The following is a 9,400-nucleotide window of genomic DNA, read 5'->3' as shown; positions in this document are numbered from 1 at the left end:
GATAGCTACTGAGAGGTTGGTTCCTCTTGTGAGACAATCAAAGGTATGAGGGCATAATCCTAAATTAGGGATTGCTCAGTTAGGTCAGAGATGAGGAGAAATTTCGTCTCTGGGAGGCTGATGATTCAGTGGAATTCTTTACTGCAGACAACTGTAGAGGTTTCATTCCGCTGAAAACGTCGACTTCTCCACCTCCTGGTGCTGACTGGCTTGCTGTGTTTTTCCAGCCTCCTGCCTGTTTACTTGAATGCATTAAAGGTAGATTTTCAATCAGGAAAAGAATCAAGGTTTATGGGGCAAAAAACAGGAAAGTGGATAATCAGATCAGCCATAATCGTATTGAATGATGGAACACACTTGATGGGCTGAATGGCCCATCTCTGCTCTTATATCTTCTCATCTTATCACTTCAGATCCTGCTGCCCATTAAAATCTAGTGTTTTACTCACGCATGGATACGTACCCATAAAAATGATGATGTGGGGTCAGCTGCCCTGCCCTGCCCTGAGGTGGAAGTTCCTCCCATTTTAATACTTGCACTCACACCTAACCTTGAAGGGAACGACGTTCTGCTGCATGACACATTCTGACAGCTGCTCTGATATGCTGCACACTTCTACTGTCACCTAGTGTCAACACGTAACGCAAGGACTCTCGCTGCAGTATTTCAGACTGAAACCATCAAGCACCTATCTGCTGCCACCTAGTGTCAGCTCTGATGTACTCAGCCAATGTCTTGAAATAAATGTTCAGCACGTTCAGTCTCTACAAAATCCAGGAAAGAGAGAAATCAAGCAAACATTTTAGGTCAGTTACCTTTTAACATCCACAATATTTTAATTTTGTCCAACATAACCTGCTGCCTAATCTATTAATCTGTGTCAATAATATACACTGGGGCAGAATGGCACATCTACGGTGAAACAATATAAGTTCAAAATTAAAGCTGCAGGAATAATAACCATTGCAGTGCTTCAGGAACACAAATAATGCCTACTCCCAGAGAAGAAGCTTAGTGAGACATGTGCACTTAACTCATCATATTAAAAGCTCACAGTCATTCTGATTTCATTTTAATTCAGACAACTTTGCAGAATTATTAATTACTTTTACATTCCATTATCTTCTTCAAGACCTTTTCTAATTAATGAAGATTTGAAAAATTAGATGACTTCTGAGGACACATGGAGAATGTGAGGAGTTTTGTGTGTGTGTGTGTGTGTGTCTCTGTGATCTTCCTATTCTGGCCTTTTGCACATACTCAGTGTTCTTCTCTTAGTCACTGATGGCCGTCCCTTCAGTTGCCCACAGATCCTAAGCTCTGAAATTCCCACCCTAATATACTTTGCTTCTGTTCCTCATATATATATAATATATATATATGTGTGTGTAATATATATGATCACATCTAACGGAGCATGAATGAGTAAATGGGTGATGTTTTTGGTTGAGATTTCTTAACAGTGGATATGGAGGAAAGTTTATGCAGGTTTATTTTCAAACGGTATTTGAAGCTACACCAAACAAGATTCTCGAATGGTATGTTGCCTTCCTGGTGCCAGGGTCAGGGATGTCTCAGACCACTTGTAGGGCATTCTGAAAGGGGAAGGTGAAAACCAATAGTTGTGGTACGTGTCAGTTCCAATGACATGGTTTTTAAAAAATGAGGACCTGTAGCAGAAATTTAGAGAGTTAGGTAGTAAATTAAAGAGGAAGACTATTAAAATTATAATCTCTGAATTACGTCCTGAGTATAGGAATAGAAAGATAGATCAGATGAACATGTGGCTAAAGGGTTAGTGAAGGAGGAAAGGCTTTTGGATAATTGGGACAGCTTCTGGGCAAGGTGAGGTGTGTAAAGACTGGATGGGTTGCACATGAACTGGAATGGGTCCAATATCCTTGCTGCGGAGTTTGCTCATAATGCTAGGGATCTTTTAACCTGATTTGGCAGGGGGAAGGGGCACAGAATACATATAAAGTCAGGAACAAGGGCCAAGGAAATATAGAAGGAATGTGAGGACAGTCCAATAGGTGGAGAAGACATGGGTAGGATATAGCACATAGGAGATGTGGAAAGCTATATTTTATCTGTTTGAATGCAAGGAACTTGACTGGTAAGGCAGATGAACTCAGAGCATTGATCAGCATGTGGGCACATCATAATGTTGCAGTTGCTGAAACACGGTTGAAGGAAGGACAGGACAGACAGCTCATCATTCCAGGGTACAGAAGTTTCAAGCAGGATTTGGAGGAGAGGTAAGAGAGATGGGCATTACATTATTGATAAGGGACACCATCACTGCAGTAATAATGGAGGATGTCATAGGAGGATCTTCAAATGAGTCTATCTGTGCCAAGCTTAGAAATAAAAAAGGGGTGATTACCTTGCTTGGATTATACTACAGGCCTCCCAACAGCCAGAAGGAGATAGAGGGACAGTTACTTCAGCAAATCACAGAAAGGAGTGAGAGAAACAGGGTTACAGTTGTAGGGACTCTCCAAACATTAACTTGGATCCCACTACTGTGAAAGGATCTGATGGGCTGAATTTTTTTAAGTACATCCAGGAGAGCTTTTTGTCCCAGAACATGGTCCTATTAGAGATGGGGGAGTGCTAGACCTAATAGAACATAGAACATAGAAAAATACAGCGCAGTACAGGCCCTTCGGCCCTCAATGTTGCGCCGACCGAATCCTACCTAACCTACACTAGCCCAATAACTTCCAAATGCCTATCCAATGCCCGCTTAAATGACCATAAAGAGGGAGAGTCCACCACTGCTACTGGCAGGGCATTCCATGAACTCACAACCCGCTGTGTAAAGAATCTACCCCTAACATCTGTCCTATACCTTCCACCCTTTAATTTAAAGCTGTGTCCCTTGTAACAGCTGACTCCATTAGCGGTAAAAGGTTCTCAGTGTCTACGCTATCTAAACCCCTTATCATCTTGTACACCTCTATCAAATCTCCCCTAAACCTTCTTTTCTCCAATGAGAACAGCCCCAAGTGCCTCAGTCTTTCCTCATACGATTTTCCTACCATACCAGGCAACATCCTGGTAAACCTCCTCTGCACTCGTTCCAATGCCTCCACATCCTTCCTATAGTATGGCGACCAAAACTGCACACAATACTCCAGATGAGGCCGCAACAGAGTCTTATACAACTGCAACATGACCTCAGGACTCCGGAACTCAATTCCTCTGCCAATAAAGCCCAGTACACCATATGCCTTCCTCACAGCACTATTTACCTGGGTGGCAACTTTCAGAGATCTGTGTACATGGACACCAAGATCCCTCTGCTCATCCACACTACCAAGTAGCCTACCATTAGCCCAGTAATCCATCTTCTTGTTACTCCTACCAAAGTGAATGACTTCACACTTAGCTACATTGAATTCCACTTGACTAGGGTAGGTATCGGTCCAGTCAAGGATAGTAGTGGGAAGTTGTGCGTGGAGGCGGAGGAGATTGGAGAGACACTAAATCAATACTTTTCGTCAGTATTCACTCAGGAACAGGACACTGTTGCTGGTGTGAATATTGAGTCACAAGTGATTAGAATGGATGGCATTGAAGTATGTAGGGAAGAGGTTTTGGGAATACTGGAAAGGATGAAAATAGATAAGTCTCCTGGGCCTGATGGCATTTATCCTAGGATCCTCTGGGAAGCTAGGGAGGAGAAAGCAGAGCCATTGGCCTGGATTTTTATGTTGTCATTGTCAACGGGAATAGTACCAGAAGACTGGAGGATGGCGAATGTGGTCCCCTTGTTCAAGAAGGGGAGTAGGGATAGCCCGAGTATCTATAGGCCAGTGAGTCTGACTTCTGTGGTGGGCAAAGTCTTAGAGAGAATTGTAAGGGATAAGATTTATGAACATCTGGATAGGAATAACGTGATCAAGAATAGTCAGCATGGTTTTGTGAAGGGCAGGTCGTGCCTCACAAACCTTATTGAGTTCTTTGAGCAAGTGACTAAGGAGGTGGACGAGGGTAAAGCAGTAGATGTTGTGTATATGGATTTTAGTAAGGCGTTCGATAAGGTACCCCATGGTAGGCTAATGCAAAAACTACGGAGGTATGGCATTGAGGGTGCATTAGAGGTTTGGATTAGGAATTGGCTGGCTGGAAGGAGACAGAGGGTAGTAGTTGATGGTATAGGTTCATCTTGGAGTGCAGTTACTAGCGGTGTACCACAAGGATCTGTTTTGGGACCATTGCTTTTTGTTATCTTTATAAATGATCTAGAGGAGGGGCTTGAAAGCTGGGTGAGTAAGTTTGCGGATGACACAAAAGTCGGTGGAGTTGTGGATAGTGAGGAAGGATGTGGCAGGTTACAGCGGGATATAGACAAGTTGCAAAGCTGGGCAGGGAATGTTAGGGAATGAAGCCAGTCAAGTGGTTGAAGTGGCAGTGCATGGGCACTTTGGGGATAGTGAGCTTAACTTTGTAGGTTTCAAAGTCATTACGGAAAGGGATAAGGACAGTGCAAAAGTTAAGTGTCAAAATTGGGAGAAGGCTGATTTCAATATTGGTAGGCAAGATCTGGCATGCGTAGACTGGGAGCAGCTACTTGCAGGTACATTTGGAAAGTGGGAACCTATTAAAAGGCAGTATGGTGAGAATTCAGGACCAGTGAGTTCCTCTAAGAAAAAGGGACAAAGGGTGCAGGTCCAGGGAATCAAGGAATATTGAGAATTTTGCAAAGAATCGAAAGCAACATATGTCTGGTACAGCGGATTAAAAACAGAGGAGTCCCTTCAATAATATGGAGCATAGGAGGAAGGCAAAGAGGAACCACAAAATATCTTTGGCAGATGGGTCAAGAAAACTCCTAAGGCTTTTTATAAATATACCAAAAATAAGAGGATTACTAGGGAAAGAGTGGGACCTATTAGAGATCAAAGGTGCAACCTGGACGAGATCTTAAATGAATACTTCTCATCTGTATTCATAGAGGTGAAAGACATTGTGGCTGGTGATTTCAGTTGGATGGTGAGGTTCTGGAACATGTTAGGATTAAGAAGGAGGAGATGGTAGAGGCACATACTCTCATAACATTTAAAAAATGTCTGGATAAGGGCTGAAAATGCCAGGGCACAGTAAGCTATGGACCAGGTGCAGGTGGATGGGATTGGTGTAGTTTGGTGTTTGCTGGTCAGCATAGACATGGTGGACCGATGGGCTTGTTTAAATGCTGTATGGCTCTATGGCAGGAATATGTGCTTATTAAACTATGGAAACAATGTACTACATAAAAAACAATGTAATCTCACAACCAACATATCAGATAAACATATCTCTTGTCCTGTAACATCCAGTTGTAAATGGTGGTGGGTGATTAAACAGCTCACCAGAGAGACAACTCAACAAATATCTTCATTCATGATGATGGGAGAGCCCAGCAGGTCAAGTGCAAAAGACAAGGCTGAAGGCTTTGCAGATCCATACAGCCTCCTCCTGAGCTGTCCCACAGCATCACAGATGCTGATTGTCAGACAGTTTGAGCCATTCAGGTGAACTCAAGACAGAGCTGAAGGCACGGGATTCAGAAGCTTTGGGCTCTGACAATAGCCTTGCTGCAGTACAGAAATAATGTGCTCCAGAATGAGCTTTATCCCTGGCCAGTCTGTTCCAATGCAACAACAAAACTGGCATTGATTTGGCAATGTGACAAATTGCCCAGGTACAGTATGTCCTGCCCACAAAAAAAAAGATAAACCAACCCGGCCAACTAACAACCCATTAATTCCTAATCTTCGACAATATAATGGAAGGTGTTGCCTATAGTGCTATCAGAGTGGCACTTATTCAGCAATAGCCTACTCACCAATTGGTGTTGGGATCTGCTAAGCCCACACCACTTCAAGTTTTATTACAGTCTTTGTCCAAACATGGAGAAAAGAGCAGAATTCCAGAGGTGACTTGAATGTGATTGGCCTTGAAATCAAAGGCAGCATTTGACTGGGCATGGTATTAAGGAGTCCGAGCAAAGCTAGAGTCAAAGGGAATTAGTGGGAAATTCTTCTCTGGTTGGAGTCATACCTGGCACAAAAGAAGATAATCGTAGATACTGTAGGTCACTCATCTCAGCCCCAGAACATCTCTACAGGAGTGCCTCAGGGTAATGTCATAGGCTCAACTGTCTTCAGCTGCTTCATCTATAACATTTTCTTCATCATAAGGCTAGAAGCAAGGATATTTACTGAAGATTGTCATGCTGAATTCCATTTGCAATTCTTATATAAGAAAACAGCCTATGCCCATAAGCAGTAAGACCATGAAAACATTCAGGCTTCAATTAATCATAAGTAACATTTCCACCATGCAAATGGCAAACAGTAACTATTCCCAACAAGGGGGATCTAACTCCACTTGACATTCAATGGCTTAACCATCACTGAATCCCCATTATCAACACCCTGGCGGTTACTATCAACAGAAACTAACTAGACCTGCCACATACATACCCTAGCTACAAAAGCAAGTTAGAGACTGGGAATTAATTCACGCCCTGTTTCCCAGTGCATGCCCACCATTTACACAACTCAAATCAGGAGGGTGAGAGAAAACTCACCAATTGCCTGGATCAGTACAACTCCATCAACACCCCCAGCCTCCTAAGAAAAAAAAACTATTTGTTGGATTGGTACCCCACACACCACTGGAAGCAACTTGACAGCGTTCTTTGCACAGGACCTTCCAAATCTTATCCTTAGCAACATAAAAAAATAAAAGCAGCTGACACATAGGAATCCTGCCAACTGCATGTTCCCCTCCAAATCACATCATTTTGCGACTTGGAACTTGGTTGCTGCACCATTTCTGGGTCATGGAACTTGCTCACTAACAGCACTATAGGTGTACCTCCAGCCCCAAGGACTTTAGTGATTTAATAATACTTTGATGGTAGTGCCCCATCCCATAAACAAATAAATGAATAAAACATCAAATGTTTGCTGACACCAATGCACTATGTGCATACACATAATAGTAAGACACCTATTGAACATTAAAAGGAAATCTGTACTTTGATTGCACACTTTATTTAGTGACCATTCTGAAATAGTATTATTACAATATACTGATTTATCAGAATAGTGTAATTAATTGGCATTTGTAACTAATGCACTGCTGATTATTGCTATCATGCAATAATACTAAGGCAATTTTTGGAATTTAAGAAAAAAGTTGTACTTCATTTTCTAGTTAATTTCTGGAAACCAATAATTTTCTTCATAAAAATAATTGGCCTTAGTAAATGTTTGTAACTATATTTACAAGCGATATCGCTGTTAATGCACATGCTCTTCAGTCTCAGCAAGAGCTGCCGGAATAAAAAAAAGATTTAATTCACATTCAACTGTATTCCTTTATAGCCAAAACTCAATTTCTCTTTTCTGTGCTTTTCCCTCAATTTGATCATCGTCATCAAGGGTGATGTTGGAGGGTTGCTTTTCGGACTGGAGGCCTGTGACCAGCAGTGTGCCATAAGACCATAAGATAAAGGAGCAGAAATTAGGCCATTTAACCCATCGAGTCTGCTCTGCCATTCAATCATGGCTGATATATTTCTCAACCCCATTCTCGTGCTTTCTCCCATTGATCCCCTTGATACTCAAGAACCTATCTATCTTAGTCTTAATTACACTCAATGACTTGGCCTCCACAGCCTTTTGTGGCAATGAATTCCATCAATTCACCATTCCCTTGCTGAAGAAGTTTCTCCTTATCTCAATTCTAAAAGGTTTTCCTTTTACTCTAAGGCTGTGCCCTCGGGTCCTAGTCTCTCCAATGGAAACATCTTCCTACATCCACTCTGTCCGGGTCATTCAGTATTCTGTATGCTTCAATTAGACGCCCCCCTCATCCTTCTAAACTCATTGAATATAAATCCAAAGTCCTCAAATGTTCCTCATATGTTAAGCTTTTCATTTCTAGGACCATTCTTGTGAACCTCCTCAGAACACACTCCAGGGCCAGTACATCCTTCCTGAGATAAGTGGCCCAAAACTGCACACAATACTCCAAATGTGGTCTGACCAGAGCCTTATAGAGCCTCACATCCTTACTTTTATTACCAAATCCTCTCAAAATAAATGCCAAAATTTATTTGCCTTGCTAATTACTGACTCAACTTGCAAGTTTACCTTGAAAGAATCCTGAACAGGAACTCCTAAGTCTCTTTTCACTTCAGACTTCTGAAGTTTCTCCCCATTTAGAAAGTAGTCCATGCCTCTATTCTTTCTACCAAAGTGCACAACCTAACACTTCTTTGCCTACACTCCTAACCTATCCAAATCCTTCTGCAGCCTCCTCACCTCCTCAATGCTACCTTTCTCTCTACCTATCTTTATATCATCTGCAAATTTAGCCAGAATACCCTCAGATCCTTCATCTAGATCATTAATGTATAATGCGAAAAGTTGTTCTCCCAACACTGAGCCTTGCTAACACCACTTGTTGTCAGCTGCCATCCTGAGAAGGGCCCCTTTATCCTCACACTCTACTTTGGTAGAACAGGCTTCTATCCATGATAGCACCTTAACTCTAACACCATGGTCCCTTATCTTACTCAATAGCCTCCTTTGCGGCACCTTGTCAAAGGGCTTTTTGAAGTCCACAGAGATAACATGCGTTTAGTCTACTTGATCTAACCTGAATGTTTCATCCTCAAAGAATTCAAATGCTGCAAAGATTGTTGCTAGGTCCACTGCTATTTTATCATTTATATAAATGATTTGGATGTGAATATAGGATCAGAGCAGGACTTCTACATTTAATGGTGAGGTCCTGGGAGTGTTCCGAACAAAGAGACTTTGGGGTCCTGGTTCATAGTTTCTTGAAAGGGGAGTCACAGGCAGACAGGGTGGTGAAGAAGGTGTTTGGTATGTTTGCCTTTATTTGTCAGTGCACTGAGAAAAAGAATTGGGAGGTCATGTTGCGGCTGTACAGGACATTGGTTAGGCCACATTTGGAATATTGCATTCAATTCTGGTCTCCTTCCTACTGGAAGGATGTTGTGAAACTTGAAAGGGTTCAGAAAAGATTTACAAAGATGTTGTCAGGCTGGACAATTTGAACTAAAGCCAAGGCTGAAAAGATTGGAGTTGTGTTCCCTGGAGTATCAGAGGCTGAGGGGTGACCTTATAAATGTTTATAACATCATGAGTGGCATGGATAGGATAAATAGACGAGGTGGAGAAGTCCAGAACTAGAAGGCATAAGTTTAAATTGAGAGGGGAAAGATTTAAAAGGAACCTAAGGGGCAACATTTTCATGCAGATGGTGGTACATGTATGGAATTAGCTGCCAGAGGAAGTGGTGGAGGCTGGGGCAATTACAGCATTGTAAAATGCATCTAGATGGGTATATAAATGGGAAGGGTTTGGA

The sequence above is a fragment of the Hemiscyllium ocellatum genome, chromosome 18 (assembly GCF_020745735.1).
Source record: "Hemiscyllium ocellatum isolate sHemOce1 chromosome 18, sHemOce1.pat.X.cur, whole genome shotgun sequence".
Taxonomy (NCBI): domain Eukaryota; kingdom Metazoa; phylum Chordata; class Chondrichthyes; order Orectolobiformes; family Hemiscylliidae; genus Hemiscyllium; species Hemiscyllium ocellatum.
The sequence above is the reverse complement of the archived record's forward strand: the minus strand, read 5'-3'. Positions refer to the sequence as shown.